The sequence below is a fragment of the Odocoileus virginianus genome, chromosome 20 (assembly GCF_023699985.2).
Source record: "Odocoileus virginianus isolate 20LAN1187 ecotype Illinois chromosome 20, Ovbor_1.2, whole genome shotgun sequence".
Taxonomy (NCBI): domain Eukaryota; kingdom Metazoa; phylum Chordata; class Mammalia; order Artiodactyla; family Cervidae; genus Odocoileus; species Odocoileus virginianus.
In genome coordinates this window covers 37,393,727-37,417,860 of record NC_069693.1, presented here as the reverse complement: position 1 = coordinate 37,417,860, position 24,134 = coordinate 37,393,727, and positions in this window count along the sequence as shown.

Below are 24,134 nucleotides of genomic sequence, written 5' to 3'. Positions count from 1 at the left end.
GGTAAAGAATCCGCTTTCAATGCAGGAGACACAGGAGATGAGGATTCGATCCCTTGCTTCGAAAACTGCCCTGGAGGAGAAAATGGCAATCCACTCCAGTATTCTTGCCTGGAAAATCCCTCTGGAGAGGAGCCTGGCAGGCTACAGTCCATGGGGTCATAAAGAGTTGGACACAGCTGAGCATGCATGCATTGCTTTGTCTTTCCAAAACCTCAAACCCACAAGATGAACTGGAGGAGCCTCTGTTATCACAAAGACTGGTGCACGATATCTGGTCAGGAAGTGTGTGCAGAACAGAATAGATGGGGTTACCCCGTCGTCACAAGTACCTCTGAATCCTTCTTGTCACCTACCAGAGGGGGACTCACAGGATTTAACCCAATCAGGAGTTGGCTCATCGAAGGGCATTTCCCAGCTCTGAGGGCTCTGAATCTTCAGGGAGAGGAGCACCCAAGACTCCTTTCTTTCATGCTTTTCCTCTTTGGGTTGCCTACCACTCCGTTGCTTAGCTTTCTGTTTAGAAGGGTAGTTCTCACCAGGAGCAGCCTGACCACCCCCAACCCCAGGCTTCACCCACCCTGGGGACATCTGGCGATGTCTGAAGGCATTTTGGCTGTCACCCTGAGGTTTTCTCCTGGAATATAGTGGGTAGAGGTCACAGATGCTGCTAAACCTCCTATAAAGACCCCCTCCCTCCAATAGAAAATGACCCAGCAAAAATGTCGAATGGGAAGTTGAAAAGTCCTGGTGGTGGTGGTTTAGTGGCTAAGTCGTGTCTGACTCTTGAGACCCCATGGACGTTGGCCTGCCAAGCTCCTCTGTCCTTGGGATTCTCTAGGCAAGAATACTGAAGTAAGTTGCCATTTCCTTCTCCAGGGGATCTTCCCAGCCCAGGGATCGAACCCTGGTCTCCTGCTTTGCAGGCAGATTCTTTACCAACTGAGCTACAAGGGAAGTTTCAAAAGTCCTGAGTAGATTGAAAAGGAAAACTGGATAGAGTGGCCTAGACAACATCATTCATCAGACAGTGGTTACCTGAACGCTACATGGCAGACCGGAGTTCACTTGAATAAAGAGACCCATGGACCCTGGCCCAGTGGCCACCATGAGCAGGGTGAGGCTATCGGGACTTTGACCTCCCTTCCTCGCTCCCTACTTCTTTGCATCCTAAAAACACAACGGCCCCTTAGATGTCCGTGGACCAATACTCCAGAACTCCATGCCTCTTCTACTTTTCTCAAAACTGAAATGAGGGTGCCCAAGAATGTTTCAGTGATTCCCACCCTAGATCCATTTAATATGCCCATTATCCCGAGGCCCCGGGGGAGGGAGAGGCCAGGGGCAGCCGAGGACAGTGCACGTGTACATATAAACCACAGCTACATTAAGTGCAATTGAATGGCTCAGCTCTGTCCCGGACCCACATTAGAGGAAGCGTGCCATCACCCTTGTGTCACAACATCCGATTTCAAAGCGGCCTGTAGAAATGGAGAGTGGGACTCGGGCCAGCCTGCCAGGCTGCAGCTTCCTGTGAGCTGTGCTGGGGAGGCCCTGAAAAGGCTCCTTTGGTAGGAATCTCGGCCCCTGCCCCAAGCCACAGCTCGGGCCGTTCCCCACCCCCACCCCACCTCACCCCTTGAGATCCGTTCTTGTGGGTTAAGCATTGTTTTCCCTACACAGTTCTCTTTGAAAGTATAAGCATCCTCAGGAAAACAGTCCTTCATCAACACACTCCTGAGAAAGGGTTCAACAGTGGTGAAGGGCAAGGACTTTAGAACTGGACAGCTCCCTCAGTTTGAGCCTGAGCCCTCTCATTCCATGGCTGTGTGATCTGGGAGGAGTGCCTGACCCTCTCTGAGCCTCACTTTCCTCATCTATAAAATAAGGGTGGCAACAGTCCCTACTTTCACGGTTGCTGTGAGGGTTAAATGTGAATGAAGCTAAGAAAGCACTGACTACAAGGCCAGACTCCTAGGAAGCTCTCTAGGAGAGTGATCAGCATGCTAATAACAGTAGTGGTAGTAATAGCCCCTGGGGGTGCATACAAAGGTGAATGAGCCTCAGTTACAGTCTAGCTGGGAGGCTGCGATTCCTTTGCAAATAGCTCTAAAGCAGAGAGTGGCCAGTGGCCTGAGAGAGGTATAAACAGGAGGGAGAGAGGCCAGGGGTTCAGAGGGGCCCCTGCCAAGCCAAACAGACTTGTCAGAGGAAACTGCATTTGAGCGGGGCCTTAAAGGATGTGTGTGAGGGTTTGGACAGGTGGGAGCACAGGATAAAAGGACCACCAAGAGCAGGGTGCCGTGGGATCCAGGCCAGGGCTGCCGTATTCAGTGGGCAGGCCTTCAGGGCACGGGTGTGTGCAGAGGGGCCAGCGGGGGCTGGTGACCGACAGCACGGTGCTCACAAGCCTTGTCCTTCCCAGCCTGCAGCTGCCCAGGTGGGGCCCTTTTTGCTAATCTGCACAGAAACATCCTTGGAGTCTTTCATCTTGGCCCAAGGCAGGAGACACGCTGAGGAAACATCAGGAAAGCTGTGCAGATGGGTGGAACTCAGAGTGGACCTGGGAAGTTCTGCTGAGGATACATTTAGTTAGGAGGACCTGGAGCAAGGGACACATATTAAATCACTAGGACCCCAGGCCCTGGTGTGGACCCCGAATCACTGGTTAGCTGTGTGACTTTGAGAAAACCTCTGCACCTCTCTGAGCTTCAGTTACTTCTATACCCATTATGGATAATAAATCCTGGCTTTTGGAATATTTGGGGGAGAGATAAATGGAGCCTTAGGTATGATGCCAGGCACAGAACAACTACCCCCAGAAGTTATCTTTTATGTGTAATGATATAATCCCTGATGGCCATGTGTTGATCTCATGTTATTCATTATTAGGATGTAATCAGACAAGTCGGGAAGATCCCCTGGGGGAGGAAATGGCAACCCACTCCAGTAGTCTTGCCTGGGAAATCCCATGGACAGAGGAGCCTGGCAGGCTACAGTCCATGAGGCCGCAGAGTTGGACGTGGCTGAGCACACACACACACAGACACAATCAGACAAATGACGCCAAGAAGCTGAGAAGTAGGAGGACGTTGATGCCCTGTGAGTAGTGGCGGGAGGGGGGACAGACAGCGCCAGGGAGGCAAATGCTGCTGACTTCTTTCTGGCCTTGGGACTTGTAGGGAAGCAAGTCCAAGTTGATGCTCTGAGTTCATGTGAGAGCCCGTCTGCCTTGTTCTCCAGCAGGTTCCCAGGGCCCATCTCAGGGCCCAACATTTCCAAGGTCTCCATAAATATTTGTGAATGAGGCAGACAATGAGGAAGATGGCAAGAGCCTGTCAAGAGAAACGCTGATAGAGTAAGTCCCTGACATAGGAGTGAATTCCGTTCTGAGACCGTGTTTGTAAGTCCAATTTGTTTGTAAGCCTAACGAAGTTAGCCTAAGTACCCAACTAACACAATCAGCTATATAGTACTGTACTATAATAGGTTTATAATACTTTTCACACAAACAATATATAGAAAACAAACTCAAAAAATAAAACGCTTTTCATCTTACAGTACAGTACCTTGAAAAGTGTAGTACAGTACAAGAGCTGGCATACAGGGGCTGGTATGGAGTGAACAGGCAAAGAAGAGCTGCTGATGCGAGGAGGGAGAGGAGGTCGGAGATGGCAGAGCTGAAGGATCGTCAGCGATAGGAGATGGACGGCAAGCTGCAACTTCACTCTCACCTGAGGTTGATGGAACGCACGTCCACATCTTTGAAAGTTTGCAACTTGAAGGTTTGTAGGCAGAGAGAGGACTTACTGTACCAGATTTTATTGCTGTCATTGTTCAGCCGCCAAGTCGAATCCGACTCTTTGCAACCCCATGAACTGCATCGTGCCAGGTTTCCCTGACCTTCACCATCTCCCAGAGTTTGCTCAAGTTCATGTCCATTGAATCAGTGATCCCGTCCAACCACCTCATCTTCTGTCGCCCTCTTCTCCTTCTGCCTTCAATCTTTTCTAGCATCAGGGTCTTTTCCAATGAGTCAGCTGTTCACCTCAGGTGGCTAAAGTTTTGGAACTTTAGCTTCACCATCAGTCATTCCAAGGAGTATTCAGGGTTGATTTCCTTTAGGATTGACTGGTTTGATCTCCTTGCAGTCCAAGGAACTTTCAGGAGTCTTCTCCAGCACCACAGTTCGAAAGCATCAATTTTTCATTCACAAGTATACAGACATTCGTATCAATGCAGACACATTTTTAGATACAGTCAAATTTTCCGCATTTCAATGTACATAGATGTCTACTCACATACATGCACAAACACACACACCAACACTAGTCTGACACACAAATGCCCCTATCTGTACATGGATAGACAGTCTTCATGTTCACACACACAGGGGCACATTCTCAAGCCTACACACATCGCCATGATACATGCTCATTTCATAGATATATTCACACTTCCTGCACCTACAGACATGTGGACACACACATTCACAAAAACACACTCAGGTTCCCATGTTCACACCTAGATCCACATATCCACACAAGCCATATTCATTCACAGATATGAACACATTTCCCCTCCAGACACACATTATAATTCAACGCATATTACAGGAACGTCCCTGGTGGTCCAGTGGTTAAGACTCCGTGCTTCCACTGCAGGGGCCATGGGTTCAATCACTGGTCAGGGACCTAAGATCCTGCGTGATACATGGCCTGGCCAAACATTAAAAAAAAAACATGTATTCACAGGCACACATTCAGAAATATATTCAATTCCCCTATCTACATGCATGTAGATACATACATATTTATATACTCACAGATATACACATATTCTCCTGTGTTCTTATACAACACACACATCCACAGATGTACACACATGCCCTCCCACAGTCACACACACACTTTCACAGATGTGTACACAGCTGCATACAATCACCCACATTCCTCCACATCCATACTGTCACACATTCATCATTAAATCTGCATGTACGCACATTCACACACACACACACCTGTTATGTCCTGAACCACTAAACAAATTCAAAGCTCTCCATGTTGCTCAGCCTTGTCACAAACACCCCTGAGCTTTTTCCCATTACTTCTCAGGAAGCGAGGCACCTATGGTGGGCCTGCCAGCTGCATTCTCCTCTCTTCTTTTCTCAGGAAGATGCTCCCCTCCCAGAGAGCCATGGGAGAAGCCCAGGACATCCTGGGTGGGGAGCAGCCTTAACAGGTTTCCCTAGGCCCCTCACAAGATTTAGATGGATGGCATTTGATCAAAATGTACCCTTTGCCAATATCCTCCTGCTGCCTGCATGGGCACCCACATCCCCACCTCCCAAAGGAAAGCCTGGGACACCCACTCCTCTATCCACTCACCTCGGGACTCCAAAGCCCAGACAAGAAACCACCTTTTTGCACTCAATTATAACAAGCTGCCTTAACCATAAATTAAGTTATAATGCCTTCGCCCACCAGATGAGCTGGCAAGGTACCCCTTGCCCTTGTCATAAATTAACTCCTTGATCAAATTTTAAATGAATTATAAAAGTTGAAAATTAAATCCGCCTAAATGGGGGGCTTCCCCTGGTATTTTAATGAAGCAGGAGCCCCTGGTGGCTTAGGGCAGAGGTGTGGTGACTTCAGCTCAAACTTCATCTGCAGACTTCCGCCAGCTGCTGAGGTGCACTGGCGATTCTCAGCTCTCAACCTGATGATGGATGACCCACCCATGTGTGCTGCGCTTCTGTATTTTCACTTATTTATTTTTAATTATTGTGGGAAAATTCTAGCATACACAAAAGTAGAGAGAAAGGTAAGATGAACCCCCACACACTGTCACCCAGCTTCACCGTAAAAGTATTTTTAGACGTTAAACCAATATATCCTGTACAGGATAATCAATGATGTCCATTTGTCAGTCTTTCCGTGGTTTCCCCCATCTGTGAATTTATTGCTTTAGGAGATGGGAAAAATAAAAAGATCACCAATCAACTTCATATTTCAAACTAAACTCTTGAGTGGATACTGAGACAATGATCTTTTTTGCAGGGAGGGGAAAGAGGCATTTCAAACTCCCCTCTAAATATCAAGAGCTGGCTTGGAGGTATGAACATAGAGTTTGAGACATACACAGCCTAGAAGGAAAGGGGTTGATGATGTCACAGACTTTCCCACATGACAGGAAGCGTGAACATCCCCTCAGCTCCTTGGGCTTGACCCAGCATGGTCATACCCAACCTGGAACAATGCAATCCAGGGATATTGTCAAGGTGAAGAGACGTGAACAGAGCCCCTGCTTGTCCGTAGCCAACATAGGGTGCCCCCAAATTCCCACAAGTCAGAGTAAAGGGATAGAGAAGTTGTGGGACACAGTGAGCCAGGAAGAACTGAGGGATACAGTGGGGCAGTCCCAGAGTGTGGACTTTACAACTGGAAGCCGTAACTAAAGGTCTTAGCGCTGGGCTCAAGCCAAATGTCCCTCAGACCAGAAGTGTGGGCCACACCACTAGATGCTAAGTCACTATGTGGTAGGCTGTAGGACACCTTTGTGAGGCCCAGGGAATAACCCCCGGGTCATTAGCCCTTTCTCCTGGCTGCCATGAGGAGAAATTTTCCCTTGTACCTAGGTGCCATATTAGAAGTTACAAAGGAGAGGAGTGATCGTTGGAGAGGGAGGAAAGAGCTCTGTCAGGAACTTTAAATAGATCTAATATTTACCCAAAAGAGACTCTCTTAAACCAGAAGACACTGGTATTAATGAGAATGGGAACCCTAGGGAAAGATGAAGCCAGTTACAGAATCTTCTCCAGGGGATCTTTTTGACCCAGGGATTGAACCCAGATCTTCTGCATTGCAGGAGACTTCCCTGATGGTGCAGATGGTAAAGAATCTGCCTGCAGTGCAGGAAACCTGGGTTCGATCCCTAGGTCAGATCTCCTGGAGAAGGGAATGGCAACCCACTCCAGTATTCCTGCCTGGAGAATTCCATGGACAGAGGAGCCTGGTGGGCTGCAGTCCATGGAGTCACAAAGAGTTGGGCACAGCTGAGTGACTTACATGTTTCACTTTTCTCCTGCATTGCTGGCAGATTCTTTACCATCTGAGCCACCAGGGAAGTCCTATTGAAAATATATAAAGTGACATTTCAGTGTATAGAGTTTAATTATGCTGTTTAGGGTCACAGAAGAGAATATGACACTTCAGTTCAGTTCAGTTACTCAGTAGTGTCTGACTCCTTGTGACCCCATGAACTGCAGCACGCCAGGCCTCCCTGTCCATCACCAACTCCCAGAGTTCACCCAAACCCATGTCCATCGAGTTGGTGATGCCATCCAGCCATCTCATCCTCTGTCATCCCCTTCTCCTCCTGCCCTCAATCTTTCCCAGCATCACGGTCTTTACAAGTGAGTCAGCTCTTCGCATCAGGTAGCCAGAGTACTAGAGTTCAGCTTCAACATCAGTCCTTCCAATGAACACCCAGGACTGATCTCCTTTAGGATGGACTGGTTGGATCTCCTTGCAGTCCAAGGGACTCTCAAGAGTCTTCTCCAATACCACAGTTCAAAAGCATCAATTCTTCGGCGCTCAGCTTTCTTTATAGTCCAACTCTCACATCCATACAGGACCAATGGAAAAACCATAACTTTGACTAGACAGACCTTTGTTGGCAAAATAATGTCTCTGCTTTTCAATATGCTGTCTAGGTTGGTCATATCTTTCCTTCCAAGGAGCAAGCATCTTTTAGTTTCATGGCTGCAGTCACCATCTGCAGTGATTTTGGAGCCCAGAAAAAAAAAGTCTGCCACTGTTTCCACTGTTTCCCCATCTATTTGCCATGAAGTGATGGGAGCGGATGCCAGGATCTCAGTTTTATGAATGTTGAGTGTTAAGCCAACTTTTTCACTCTCCTCTTTCACTTTCATCAAGAGGCTCTTTAGTTCTTCACTTTCTGCCATAAGGGTGGTGTCATCTGCATATCCGAGGTTATTGATATTTCTCCTGACAATCTTGATTCCAGCTTGTGCTTCCTCCAACCCAGCATTTCTCATGATGTGCTCTGCATATAAGTTAAATAAACAGGGTGAAAATATATAGCCTTGACGTATTCCTTTTCCTATTTGGAACCAGTCTGTTGCTCCATGTCCAGTTCTAACTGTTGCTTCCTGACCTGCATACAGGTTTCTCAAGAGGCAGGTCAGGTGGTCTTGTATGCCCATCTCTTTCAGAATTTTCCACAGTTTATTGTGATCCACACAGTCAAAGGCTGTGGCATAGTCAATAAAGCAGAAATAGATAATTTTCTGGAACTCTTTTGCTTTTTCCATGATCCAGCGGATGTTGGCAATTTGATCTCTGGTTCCTCTGCCTTTTCTAAAACCAGCTTGTACATCTGGAAGTTCACGGTTCACATATTGCTGAAGCCTGGCTTGGAGAATTTTAAGTATTACTTCACTAGCGTGTGAGATGAGTACAATTGTGCAGTAGTTTGAGCATTCTTTGGCATTGCCTTTCTTTGGGATATGAATGAAAAGTTTGCTAATTTCAAGCAAAGCTCAAGGGGCATATTTCCTACTTCCCCTTGACCTAAAGTAGTTATGGCGATTAAACAGAGGTCAGTGGTATTCTGGGCAGAGAAGTCTAGATGGTTGCACTTACAATGCTCCTGTGGATGCAAGAATCATAAGAGAGGAGGGAGAGGGCACTGTTCTTGAAACAACTGAATCAAAGCCCAAAGGGCTCTCTTACTCATGTGAGGTACCTAGTACCCCTGAGAAGGATTATTGGTGAGATTTGCCCAATCTTTCTTACTTGCCTACTTTCTTGCATCAGGAATGTTGAAGAGAAGAAAAACTAGTGTCTGGATGAAAAGCAAGAAGTATCTCAAAACAGGAAAGCTAGCTGTTGGGATATAGGCTATTTTGAATTTGCTTAATTTTTAACATAACTAGATTCAAATCAGAGGCAGGGTGGGATCAATATTGAAGCCCAAATCTGGAACACTCCTATTTTAAAACAGAAGGTATTGAGATCACCAGTTGTCTAGCCCTCACAATTCAACCAGCACATCGCCTCTCACAGGCGAAACAACCGAGTTATCTCAGGCCACCAATCCAACAGAATCCAGGGAATTGTGACACCACACGGGGGTTGTCCCCTGAGAGCAGCCGCTCTAATTAAGCAGCACTGGCTTGTGAAGTGCCAGGGCTGACTAGCCACTCAGCCCAGCGAGACAGAGTGGCAGGAGGGTTATTTAGGTTTCCGCAAAAAGCCCCCTCAATCAGGCTTTCAAGATAATTAGGAAGCAGAAGGACAATTCATTAACGGCCTGAGTCGATATGGCACCGGCCTTGTCTGCGTCCCAGAGCAGTTTGGTCCTCTGCTTACATTGCTCTTTCATTTGTGGACAAAGGGAATGCAGCACTTTTTCAAACCTGTTGACTGTGGCCCATACAGTAAGAAATACATTAGATACATATATATATATATATATATATATATATATATATATATATATAGGAGAAGGAAATGGCAGCCCACTCCAGTATTCTTGCCTAGAGAATCCTGTGGACGGAGGAGCCCGGTGGGCTGTGTCCATAGGGTCGCACAGAGTTGGACACAACTGAAACGACCTAGCATGCATGCATGCATATATATATATATATATATTTAAATTATTCTTTTTTTGGTTGCACTGGGTCTTTGGTGTGGCACATGGACTCACTGATGCTGCACACCAGCTTTTTCTGGTTGCAGAGAATAGGGGCTACGCTCCCGTTGTGGTGTGCAGGCTTCTCATTATGGTGGCTGCTCTGATTCGGAGCATGCGCTCTAGGGAACAGGCTTCAGGAGTTGCAGTACACGGGCTTAGTTGTTCCAAGACAAGGGGAATCTTCCCAGACCAGAGATCGAACCCATGTCCCTGAATTAGCAGACAGATTCTTAACCATGGGACCACCAAGGAAGCTCCTACATTTTATACTGCAGTGTGATACACACACTTTCACACACACACACACACACACACACATACAAACCCTGCAACAAAGTTATACATCATACTGACCTTCCTATGTGCAATGCACTCTGAGACTTTCTTTTCTACTATTTCTTCTATTCCATATTCTTTAATGCAGGTCATGGCCTGCTAAACTGAATTTGCCACCCAATAATGGGCTGCAACTGAAAAATACTGGTCTGTAAGTATCACCTGTTTGTCTTGATATTTCATTTTCATCCAGAGAGTTTCCAGATAGGCAATTTGTTTGGGATTTTACACTTTGATTATTTTGAGCTTCTTATATCTGAGGCCTGAGACACCTAGCTGTTTTGCAGGACTATTGGGTTTGAATTATTGCTATTATGATCAGCAGCAGTCTTGCAGTTATGAATAGGCCCATGATTTCTGGTGGCCAGGGCAGCAGGGATACAAATAATTTCTGGTCAGCTACACAAAACTTGTGGAATTTCCAAGGAGCAAGTTCTTTTTCTGGGCTCATTCACAAGCTTCATCTTTCTGAAAACACAGACGTTACAAAAATCCTGACATGTTCCAATAAAGGACGTATTCCTTACCCAGGTGGCTCAGTGGTAAAGAATCCGCCTACCAATGCAGGGGATGCAGGTTTAATCCTTGATTAGGGAAGATCCCCTGGAAAAGGAAATGGTAACCCCTTCAGTATTCTTGCCTGGGAAATCCCATGGACGGAGGAGCCTGGTGAGCTAACGTCCAGTCCATGGGGGTTGCAAAAGAGTTGGACACGACTGAACAACTAAAGGTCAATAGCAAATCTGCTTGGGGCACCTATCAAAATATTTGAATCCTAGATTCACCTGCTAGCTGTGTGTGACCTTGGGCAAGTACTTGATCCACTATGGTGTACACCATTTGTTGCCTAATTCAGCACTAGTTCCCCACTCTCTCTTCTTGGCTGCCTCCCGTTATACAGCTGGGAAGTTGATTTCTCCCTCTTGCAGAATCCTTTGCAGCTGGAGGTGGCCATATGACTCAGTTCTGACCAATGAAATGTCAGCAGAAGTCTAATGAGAAAAGGGTGGCTCAGAAAGAGTTTTGATTGCCTGGTAAAAAAACAGGGGTGCCTGGTGCCAAGCCTTTTCTCCATTCTTCCTGCTTCGAGTGGACATGATTTAGGGAGTTGCAGAAACCCGATAACACCCATGTGGTAAAAAGCATAAAGATGACAGCTAGCCCAGTAAGGATGACAGAGAAGAGGCATAGGACCAAGGATTCTGGTGGCATCTGAGCACATAAACATCAGCTGCTGCCAGGCCCTGGATTTCTGGTTATTTGAGAAAAAGAAATGTCTGTTTATTTAAGTAGCTGTTGGATTTTCTGTTTCTTGGAGCCAAGTACCTTGCTTGTGAATACAGCTTCTCTGGACAATGTCAAATGAGGACATTATGTCCCCAGTTGTACTTACCCATGGACGAATTGTGAGGGTCCAAAAGAAGATTTCTCAACTTCAGGACTATTGGCATTTGGGGGCAAATAATCCTTTGTTGGGGCTTCCCTGGTGGCTCAGTGGTAAAGAATCTGCCTGCCAAGGCTAGAGATGTGGGTTCAATCCCTGGGTTGGGAAGATCCCCTGGAGAAGGAAATGGCAAACTCCTCCAACGTTTTTGCCTGGGAAATCCCATGGACAGAGGAGCCTGGCAGGCTACTGTCCGTGGGGGTCACAAAAGAGTTGGATACAACTTAGCAACTAATCCTTTGTTGTCCTCCAATCCTTTGTTGGAGAGCTGTTGTGTGTATAGCATCCCTGGCCTCTACCCAGTAGATGCCAAAAACAACTCCCCTTGAGTTGTGACAACCCAAAATGTCTTTAAGACATCACCGAATACCCCCTGAGGGATAAAAATGTTCCTGGTTGAGACCCACTGATCAAAAGGAATGATGGATGTGACTGCCCTATAAAGGTTAATATTTCCATGAGAGTGGAAAATATTAACATCAGTGCTTTTGGTATTTTCTTTTAGACTTTTTAGTTGTTAAAACTAAAGGTTTTATTTTTTTAAATGCATTTTTATACTCAAATGAAAGTTTCCTAACTTTAGAAGGAAAAGCAACAGTTTCCTGAACTCAGAAGAAAAACCCAGCAGAACATGCAGCTTGCTCTTTTTCTCAGGGGAACATGAATTAGTGGCTACGGTAGCCAATAAAGTTGTTCTAGAAGGATATTTTGCATATTAATTAAAAATAATATTGGAGTAAGGCTGTCCTCACTTGCTTCCAAGCTTCTGCAGAAGAAAAATCTGGCAAACCTGTTTCCTTTAGCAAAGTTCCATCCCTCTGTCCATTCCCGATCCTCTGACCATTTGGTTCAGAAAAGGGCATATGACTCAATCTGAGCCAGTGAAAGTCAGACCCTGACTATTGGGGAAAGGACAGGAACGGATGCAGAAACATCCCAGGAGTGCTGGAAGCCATTGCGAGAGAGCCAACCAAGAGGAAAGAAGGAGACCAGATCCTATTAATATCTTTTGAAGAGAGTTTCAACCTGGAGCTGTTGCTACCCAGGACCTCTTGGTTATATGAGCCAATAAATAAATTCTCATTTTTGCTTCCAGTGGCTCAGATTGGGGATTTTTACCCCTCACATGTAAAGCCCCAGCCAGGCATTAAAAGTTGGAGGCATAAGCTTGTTGAAGATGATGTAGCTTATAGAACAGCCTCACCCCCACTGCCAGCATGGTGAGAATGATGCACTGATGCCTTGGGTGATCTATTTTACTTTATAATATGAAACCTATAAAATACTGAAAACATGGAGGAGGGCGAAGAAGAAGAAGTAGAGGAGGAGGAGAAGAAAGGAAGAAGAAGGAGGAAGATGAGGGGAGGGGGGAGAGTGAAGGGAAAGAGGAGGAGGAGGAAGAAACATCTCAAACCATAAAAAACAAACACAAAGAAACCCAGGAGTCTGCGTGCCTGGATCCCTCCTCTCCCCGTGGACTCTATCAGAGAGATATGGGGAAGCTGACCCTAAGAAGTCATATTCTGGAGTCAGACATTAATAAAGATGTCTTTGGGGGACCTAGAAACTCATAAAACAGGATCTGACTGAATCCCGAGGTGTTGGTGGCAGTTTGCCCAGAGCACTGTCAGGGGTCACTGAAGCTTCTGAAACTCCAAAAATACGGGTTCTGTCTCATTCTCTCTCAAAGAGGAAAACTCGTCCCCTATAAATTGTGTCTAATGACACGTACTGAGCTTGCTGGCAGAAGTTGCAGCCACCCTGCCTGCCATATTTTTGCCTCCAGGACAGACAAGGAAAACCACAGTCACACAAGACCAGGCCCAGGGCAGCAACCGCTCCAGAGCAAGGCCTCTGCCCTCCTTCTCAGAACCACCAGAGATGAGTGCAGGCCTCAGAGGAGGTGACTGGATGAGGGTGGCCACCAGGAGACCATGGTTCTGGCCCATTCTCAGACCCACTGGCTGTCTCCCTGATCCTGCCATCCCACTTTGCGTGGGACTCCCACAGTGTGTGTGTCCTCTTAAATTGCCCTTGGTTTGTGATTTGTGCCCAAGCTTCACTGATAGCTCAATTAGTAAAGAATCCGCTTGCAGTGCAGGAGGCCCAGTTCGATTCCTGGGTCGGGAAGATCCTCTGGAGAAGGGATAGGCTACCCACTCCAGAATTTCTGGGCTTCCCTGGTGGCTCAGCTGGTAAAGAATCTGCCTGCAATGCAGAAGACCTGGGATCGATCCCTGGGTTGGGAAGATCCCCTGGAGAAGGGATAGGCTACCCACTCCAGTGTTCTGGCCTGGAAAATTCTATGAACTATATAGTCCATGGGGTCGCAAAGAGTCAGACACGACTGAGTGACTGTCACTTTCACTTTCTTTACAAGTTATGTTACACTGACTGAGGGGGGTCTGTGGTCCTCTGGGCAATTAGGAAGAGAAACATCCTCTCTGCCCAAAGGAAACTGGTTTGTGAGCAACTCCTGGCTCCTCCAAGAAAAAAAAACCACACACACACACAAATTCAGTCATGGCAATTTAGTCCCAGAACATCCTCTGTCACACAGATTCGGGTTCAAACCTTGACCCTGAGGCTCTGCGTAAGTGAAACTTGTATGCAAATTTGGGGGTTCTGAACTCTGGGGGTTCTGAACTTCTTGGAGCCTATTTCTTTATCAGAGGAAAGTCTTTGCCGCTCAGTTGTGTCCAACTCTGCAACCCCGTGGACTTTAGTCCACCAGGCTCTCTGTCCACGGGATTCTCCAGGCAGGAACACAGGAGTAGGTTGCCATTTCCTCCTCCAGGAGATCTTCCCGACCCAGGGATTGGATCTGGGTCTCCTGGGTCTCCTGTGTCTCCTGCATTGCAGGCAGATTCTTTACTTTAGGGAAACCTCTGTCAGAGGAATAAAACTAATATTTCCTCTTTCACCAAGATGAATGTAAGAACTGCATACCAGGCACGTAGAAATGTACAGTAGCTTGCCATCGTTGTCATCACTGTCACTGTATGACTGTGGCTGTGGAACAAAAGGGCTTGCTGCCAATCACACTGCAGAGAGAGCTCAGAAGGCAGGCCCAGGCCCAGGGTCTTCTCTTGGTGACTATTCCAGAGGACAGCCCGAGCAAAACCAGATGGGAGTCAGGGCCAGCTCAAAATATGCAAGGGCTTCTCCCAAATAGTTACCCCAAGATGTCAAAGGACTACTTATTTTTGGCATTTCCTATCATGCTTTACACAGCGTAGGTGTTCAGCTGAACCTCACCATCAAACGTTGTTGAGAGGTTAGAAATGATCTGTGTGGACTATTCGGTCTCCTTTGGCTGCGAGTGGGCAGTGATGGCATTTGAGTGGGACCCAGAGCACCACCCCCCACCCAGTGTCAAGCACTCATTGCCTTCTCTGACCTGATGTCAGGCCACAGACGCCAAAGCAGCCCCGTCCAGAGCTCCACCTCATAAATAATCGGGCAGACACAAGTTTGACTTAATCAAGAAAGGCTATGTAAAGCAGATTAATGACATTTTGATGAACTTTTCAACTCAATTTCAAAAGCCATGCTACGTTAACCACAGTTTCCAATTACCCTCCAGGAAAAACTCTGGGCCAAGTTGAGACCCCTCTCTGAAGTCCAGCGTGTACTTGTAGAGAGATGGCGATGGAAACCACAGTCATCTCCTTGGAGCCTTTCTACACTGACACTCAAGGGAAACAGCACACCAAACGAACCAAACAGGCAGCACGAGTAACCCTTCTTTGAAGAGCTGCTCCAATGTGTTCAAATTGAAGATGTAAGTCAGCACCATTCGATTTGCACCTAACGTTTCGTGTCCGACTCTTTGTGACCCGAAGGACTGTATGTAGCCCACCAGGCTCCTCTATGCTTAAGGATTCTCCAGGCAAGAATACTGGAGTGGGTTGCCGTGCCCTCCTCCAGGGGGGTCTTCTCAGCTCAGGGATTGAACCCACGTCTCTTACTTCCTCCTACTTCAGCAGGCAGATTCTTTACCACCTAGCACTACCTGGGAAGTCCAAAAAGTGGTTAAGTGTGGCCATATCAGGACAAAGGACCAAGACATATCCTTCCTCTAGACATGGCCTCAATTTCCCCTCTTGAAAGGGCACTAACAGGGGACCCGTTGACTTTGGGATCCTCACCTGCTGTGGTTACAGGCACTGTGAGTGGAGTCATACGATCAGCTGTCCACCTCTCTCTGAAAATCTAAAGCTCCCAGAGGGAAGGGGGTTTTGTTTTGTTCATTACTGTGAGGCCATCCAGCAGAGAAGGGCTGCAACCTGAATTATGTTTTTAAATGGTCTGCTTAAGTGGTAAATAAACATGATTTGAGTTGCTAGAAAAAAAAAATTAATAAAGGAATAATCAGGATCTTTTTTTTTCTTTTTCCTTTTGGCCCCTGGATGAAATGGTAAACAGAGTTGTTCATTATGTTATCGAGTCCATGTGACTTGTCTAGTTATGCTAATTTCTGATCACTCTTTGACATCTTGACCTGTCCGAACTCACACGCAGAACAAGCAGAGCTGTGGGCTGCTGCATTTGGGTGATGCTGTAATTAACGGGACTACCAATGTCTTCCCTGCCGCCAAACTCAAGAGCCAGTGTATGTACAGGCTTCTGCAGAATCACCTAGAGTTATCATCCTCACAACCCCAGCCTGAAATGCCCTTCAACAGACTCAGGCAGGACCAGGGGAGGGACAGGTTGCAGCTTTTACTCTGAAAGATTTTTCGGAAGTGTGTTTCCCTTTCCCAAAATTGTCTTAACAGAAATCAGTTTCATTCAGCTTTTGCCAGGAAATCTCTCTCTGAAATAAACCTGAACACTTTCCTGCCTCCAAGCCTTTGTCTTAGAAACACTTCTTTCCCCCATATACTGTCCTCTGCTCTTCACCTGTTGAAGCAGAAGCTATAAGCAGGTGCCTCAGGGCCGGGTCAGAACACAGGGTGGTGAAGCAGGCTGGGTTGGTGGAAGACACGGCCAAACCCATTGCGGGAAATTCCCAGATGCAAAGGCTTTGGACACTGTACATTAGCTGTAATCATTTGTGGCCAAACCTGTCCTGGCACCATCTTCTTTGGCAGCAGAAAATGATCACAACAGATGAGAAGCTAAGTAAAGCCTTTATTTGCCTCATGTAGTATGAACACATTTTACTACAGAAGTGTGAGTTGATTGAGGGACTTCCCTGGTGGTCCAATGGCTAAGACTCTGAGCCCCCGATCCCACATGCTAAGAGTTCACAAGCTTCAACTAAGATGGAAGATCATGTAAGCCACAATTAACAGCCAGAGCAGCCAAATAAATAAACAAATATAAATTTTAAAAAGAAAAGAAATATTAGTTGATTGATTATGGGAGTGCTGCCCCAGATCACATTGAGGGGGCGGGAGTCTAAGGTAATAGAACTGTGGTGTTGGAGAAGACTCTTGAGAGTCCCTTGGACTGCAAGGAGCTCCAACCAGTCCATCCTAAAGGAGATCAGTCCTGAGTGTTCATTGGAAGGACTGACGCTGAAGCTGAAGCTCTAATACTTTGGCCACCTCATGCAAAGAGTTGACTCATTGGAAAAGACCCTGAGGCTGGGAGGGATTGGGGGCAGGAGGAGAAGGGGATGACAGAAGATGAGATGGCTCAGTGGCATCACCGACTTGATGGACATGAGTTTGAGTAAACTCTGGGAGTTGGTGATGGACAGGGAGGCCTGGTGAGCTGCGATTCATGGGGTCGCAAAGTGTTGGACACAACTGAGTGACTGAACTGAACTGAAGGTAATAGAGTGTGTGGATGTGTGCCCAGTGGTGTCTGATTCTTTGTGACCACATAGATTTAGCTTGCCACACTGCTTTGTCCATGGGACTCTACAGGCAAGAGCACTAGAGTGAATTGCTATGCCCTCCTCCAGGGGATATTCTGTATTATGTCCTTGAAATCTTGAAAAATCTTGAAAATCTTGAAAAAGTTCTTAGTTCAGAAATGCATCTGATTCCTCAAGTTTTGAATGAGAAACTGAGGGCTGCACAGGAGTGGTGGGGACTTTGGAAGCGTGAACTTGCTGCCTGTACAAAGCACAACTAGCCAACTCTGGTTGCTTAGGAAAGGTTGCAGGTCCAGAGTTGTCAGAGCTCTCCATTTTTCAAAAGAAGTTGAAAATGCAGGTATTGATGTGCTTTCTCTCTCTGTTTTTAAAACACTGTGCAGACCCAACAAGACCAGTGTGCTTCTTTGCAGTTTTTTTGTTGGAATCATTCATGTAGCCTCAGATGCTGCCGTACTAGTAAGCATTCCCAGAATGTTATGGACTGAATTATGTCACCCTCAAAATGCCCAATGTGACTGTATTTGGAGAAAGGATGTTAAGAGGGTGATTGAGGTTAAATAAGGTGATAAAGATGGGGCTCTCATCTGACCGGCGTCCTTACAAGAAGAGGAAGAGACCCTAGAACGCTCTCTCCTACTCTCTCTGGGAGCACAGAGAGGAAAGGTCATGTCAGGCACACAGTGAGAAGGGGACTCTCTGCAAGCCAGGAAGAGATGCCTCATCAGAAACCGACCCAGACGGCATCTTAATCTTGGGTGTCCACCCTCCAGAACTATGATAAATTAAATCCGTTTCTTAAGTCACCCAGTCTGCGATATTTGTTATACAACATAAGCAGAGTAACTCACCATTTATCATTAACTTCCCCTACCCTACGTTCCCAACAATCAGTTATTTTATTCCATATTTGTGGCATTTTTCTTCCTTTGCATTGTCATATATAGGGCCAGTGGATTATCCACAGATTAGCACAGTGCCTGGGGCATGGTAAGGCATCTAATTATGTCTATTATTATTACCATTTGTTGTTACTGCTGTAATGATCTCGATATTATTCTGGGGAGCATAGATATGTCTCATCCTTATGTCATTTAATTCTTTGTGTGTGTGTGTGTGTGTGTCATTTAATTCTTTAGGGTAACAAACCTTTAGGGTTTTAAGTCTGCTGTCTCTTGACTGAGGGTATCTTGGAGGCATTGACCCAGATCCAGGACCCTGAGCAAGTTCTTTGCCTCTGGTGACTCCAGTCTCCCTAGCGGTCAGTAATTCTGCTGCTTCTCTCCTTCCTCCTCCCCACAATCATCCTCCACACCAAGGACACACATACGCACACACACAAAATACAGGGATGCCACACAAATAACATAATGAACCAAAAACACTTACAGCAAGAGGCAGGGAGCAAAGGGGAAATAAATCTGACCAAACCTGACTTTTGGTAAGGGGAAGGAGAATTCCAATAAACTGGTAGGAGTGGCAAGATCAGGGTTGATCAAGGGAAAACACAGCCGCTGGACCCCCAGAGTGGCTGGACCCTCTGGACTGATGTGTAGCAGTGATTGAGGGTGGAGTCAGATTTCTCAGATGACTTGGGTTCAAATCTCAGCTTTCTGACCTTGGACAATTACAGAATTTCTCTGGGCCTCAATTTTCTCAGCTGTTAAATGGAAATCATAAACCTCCTTTTCTTCCCACTGTGGACGTAAGGGATAAATGAGCTGACCCTCAGTAGACAAATGTGTAGATAATGCACAAATAGTCAGAAAATGCCTGCTGTTCCTATTAACGATAGCAACGCACCATCAGTCACTTTGTATTAAGCAACATAACTGACTTTCAAGTTATATTGTGCCATCTGAGTGTATTTAACTTCTATGTGACCTTGGGATTGGGTTCTAGATACAATTATAGTGTACGATATAAAGGAGCGTGGCTATGACTATTAAATGTATGTATGCATGCTTAGTTGCTTCAGTCATGTCCAACTCTTTGAGACACTGTGAACTGTAGCCTGCCTGGCTTCTCTGTCCACGGGATTCTCCAGGCAAAAATACTGGAGTGGGTTGCCATGCCCTCCTCCAGGGGATCTTCCCAACCCCAGGGATTGAACTCAGAACTTTTGCATCTTTTGCATCATAGGCAGATTCTTTACCACTGAGCCATCAGGGAAACCCATTAAATGTATATTCTCCTTTAAAGTATTTTTATAAATACAAATCTATCATATAACTGGGTCAAAAATCACTTTCTAGGGGCCCACTGACCAAATACACTTATACTGATTAGGCTACTCAACTCATGGTGGGAGGCAAGGGGGTTGGGGTGGGGAGAGTGCTGGGTCGGGTGGGGGGGGGGGGTGGAGGGGGGATTGGGGGAGGAGAAGCAGATTCTTCTGGAGAGAAAAGTCTTCACAGGGGAATTACCATTTCCCACTGGAATTAGTTGATGGGCCTGCAGCACATTTTTTTCCTCTTAAAAATGAGGGCTTAATAACCTCAGTGCCTAGATGAGGAAGTCAACCCCTTTCTTCATTTGTCTCATCCATAAAATGGGGCTAAAAGTGGTAGCTACTTCTTGGGACATTTGTGAAAATTAAACAAGTTGATGTGTGTCAATTAAACAAGTTGGTGTGAAAATTAAACAAGTTGCTGTGTGTGTAAAAGACAAAGAACAGAATCAAAGTGCCTGACACATTTCGATGCTGCAGAAATGTTAGCTCTCCTTCTGTTATCTCTCCTAGAGTTAGGCAGAGGTGATCAGAACTCGGTTTTCTTTGGGATATTTGAAAACTCTCCAACTGCTGTTTTAGGGTCTCTGAGAGCTGATTCCATGTGATGTGTGGGTGAATCTCAAGAACTGGTTATTTCCATTTTTCAAAAATTTGCCTTTACTGCCCTTGGCCAACCTTACCAACACCACTGAAATCCAGCCGGGTGATTATCCTAGGATAAAAGCTTTTATCATGAAAAGTTTTGTTTGAGAAAACAAGAACTGTGCTTCTCACTGCCGGCTTTCCTGCACGCCGGGATTCTGTCCACACTCCTACAAAGGCCAAGATTATCTCTCTCTGTTAAGGGTTTAAAATCCTACAAGCCGGCCATGCAAGTGACCAGCATCAGATTATGATAACAAGATCATGTCCAGTTATAAAAACAAGTGTCTAAACTTTTCTCATGTCACTTTCTCCCGGGGTCCCTTCTGAGAGGGAGGATCAGCTCATTTTGAAGGCAGCGCTTTGAACTGAATTCATGGGGTATTTGCATAAGAAGATTTGAGGCTGAAGAATGGCGGCTATTGCATCTGCCCATTAAAATGCCTGCTAATTCAGCACATTGTAAGCCTATTGACAGCCCACAAAGGGCTCAAATTCAAGGACAGTTATCCTATGGCCATTGTGAGCGCTCCAATTCAAGGAATATGTTCACTCTCGGAATACAGTTGTTACAATTAGATATTTTTCATGAAACATTATAAAGAACTAATGACAACGGGGAACACAATACTGCAACAACCACTGAAAAACATTCAGAACTCCATGCCTGAGCCTGCAGCTTGCCGGCTGGCTGCCTCTCCATTGCCCACAAGCTCCCACTCACTTGTTTTCCCAGATGGAGCCGACCGGTGATGGATGGAGATCTCCAAATGAGAAGGCACGTTTATCTTGCTCCCTAAATTTAAATAAAAAGCAAAATGAAATAAACAGATCCCGGCAGAAGAGGAGGAACCCACGTTGCGGGCATAAATAGTGGTTAATTTAATCCCGTTTATGAAAAAACGTCACACTGTCACCTCCCAGGGATACACAAGGCAATATTTTAGAGCAAAGATGAATGATTGGAAGGGAGAGAGCTTTCTTCTTTTCAGAGGTTGAGAAAGGATGTTTATGCAGATCTAGGAAAATTTAAAGCAGGCGGAAAAATGCTCTGGGTGGCTGTGTGGCAGAGGCTAGGCTGGTGGCAGGTTAGTGAGAAAGCCGGCTTTCTAAGGAGAGAGCTTGTAAAAAGATTGGGTTTGGAAGGGAGGAGGAGGCAGGGAGGAACTTTCTAAGAAACTGGGGGCTAAAATGCTGTTTCCAGCAGGGTGTCTGTGAAGCAACAGTGCACCCAGGGACGCCTGGGATTGGGGGCATTGTCTGAGCATTCGGCTGAACTCCCAATCGGCCAGCCATTGTCACAGGGGCCCCAGCCAGCCCCTGGCCTGAGCACCGGTTGTATTTTTTCTCACTCTACATCCCTCAGAAAAGACATCAAAGACCAGGGAGATGTGCTTTTTGCTTTGTTCGGTGTCTGATTCTCAACAGTGGTTTCCCGGGCCAAACTTCGGCACCTTTTAACCTATTCTGTTCAGCTTAGGCCTGAGCTGTATTTGAGCATTAGGGAAACTATAGTAACCGATAATCTGCCTGTTGCTGAAAAGAAACTATGTATCTTGTCACACAAGAGCTGTCGGTCGATCACCGTCCTAGGCGAGACCCTTCACAGGCGCCTGGCTTTCTTTCCCCGGGCTCAGCCTGTGTCGCTGAAAAGGCCTTCAAACCCCTTGCCTTTCTGGCACTGAGGACCCGTGTTCATGTTCATTTATATTTAACAAATAAGGCATTGTCCCTTGCAACATATCAGCATTTGATTATCTATTACAAATGTTTTCATCAAGTCAGAAATGAGGCCTTTTAACAAAAGGGAGGGAAAAAAAAAAACCTGCACGGCCCAAGGATGGGACAGACACTGGGGTTTTCTTGGTGGGCTATTTGGTTGCATACAGCACCAGTGAAGAAAAAAAAGGGGGGCTAGGGATCCCCAAAACAGGAGAGCTGAAGATGTAATTATATGGATAAATCTGGGCTGAGCAGAGCAAGGCTGTGTATCTGTTGAACGTGCAGGCTCCAGAAACCGACTCGAAGGGTTTAACTCCCACCTGTATCTCTTACTAGCTGTGCAATCCTGAGCTAGTGTCTTGAGGTCTCTGAACTTCATATTTCCTCATTGAAAAATGGGAGTCAGACTTCCCTGGCTGCCCAGCACTTAAGACTACACACTTCTAATGCAGGGGGCATGGGTTTGATCCCTGGTCTGGGAACTAAGATCCCACAGGCTGCCCAGCACAGCCAAATAAAAAAATTAATTAAAAAAGTAAAAAATGGGGATATTTACAGAACCAGTTTCTGTGAAAGTGTTAGTCTCTCGGTCGTGTCTGACTCTTTTTGACCCCATGGACTATAGCTTGCCAGGCTCCTCATTCCATAGGATTCTCCAGGTGAGAATACTGGAGTGGGTAGCTATTCCCTTCTCCAGGGGATCTTCCCAACCCAGGGATGGAACCTGGGTCTCCTATATTGCAGGCAGATTCTTTACTGTCTGGGCCACTAGAGAAGCCCACACAGAAAACCAGTAGGGGGAATTAGCTGAACTAATCCCTGTGATAGCCCAAGACCTGGCACACAGCAAGAGCTCCAAAAGGGCTGGGAGAAAGTGTTATTCCATAGAGTAAATACTGCACCATGGGTCAGGCAAGGATGGGGGCAGGCAACTCTGTGCTCAAGATCCAAATGGATAAATAACAGCAGTAACTATGATAACTATTATTGCATTACATTTTTAAGGATATCCCTCCCTGTTTAAAAAAATACACAATATTTCTTTTACAGAAATAAAATAAACATGACATCAAATGGAAACAAACAGAAGCAAAGAATAATTTTCAAAAGTTCTTATACTGTTTAAACAATTCTTTATTATTATAAGGAATAATACCCAACACAGAAATAAAGAATAATCGTCAAAATAATTAAAGCAATGCAGAAGTGTAAGAGCATAGTGTATGATGCTCATAGACTCTCTCCCTGCTGGGCAGGCATGGAATTGGGATGAGACAAGTGTGGCTCATAGAGTGCTAGCACAGATTTTGTCCTCTGACTTCCTCATCTGCCTCCCTCCAGTCCCAATCCTGCTCCCGAAGTGATCACTGTGAAAGAGGCGGCCTATTGGCTTTCAGAGTTGCCTTGCTGTGCGTACCAACATTAATGACTATAGGAGTTTTTATTGACAATAGGAGTTCCCAGCACACAGCCTGTTAAAAAACTCACTTTTTCTCTTACCCAATTGCTTTTGGACATATTTCCATGCTAAAAGAATGTAAGCTTTGTCCCATCCTCGTGTTTTTTTTTTCTTTAAAAAAAATCATTTGGCAATTACATAGTACAGAAATGATACGTGATTGTGATTAACATTTGGGTAATATCTTGTCTGACTTTTTTAAAAAAATGCTTCAACATAACTAAGAACAACTCACATTTTACTTGATATTTATTAGGGGCCTGTGCTGAGAACTGTACTCAGTATTGACTCATTTAATCTATATAACAACCATAGGAGGCTGGTAGGTGTCCACACCATCCTCATCTTACAGATAAGGAAATGGAGGCAAGAATTGCCCACTTTCTGAAACTACTGAGTGAGAATCCAGATTAGGACTCACAGTCCACTTCCCAGAGCCCATGCTTTTATAGATATTTAACATATAAACATGATATGACATTAATACATACATGCACTGTGCATACATTTTATAAAAACAGCATTATGCTTTATATACTGGCTTTCAAGTTCTTATTTTAACTTAACATTACATCAAAGACAGCTTCATTTGATGGATTTAAAGTAGTCCATTGCACAGATGTGTCTCAGTGTATTTAGTTTGTTTCCAGTCTTCTGCTTGTTCAGGCAAACTTGTTGCCTGTTACCTGGGAAGGCTCAGACTTAGCTCAGGGCTCAAATAGTGTGTTCTTACAGAGGAGAAACCCTCACA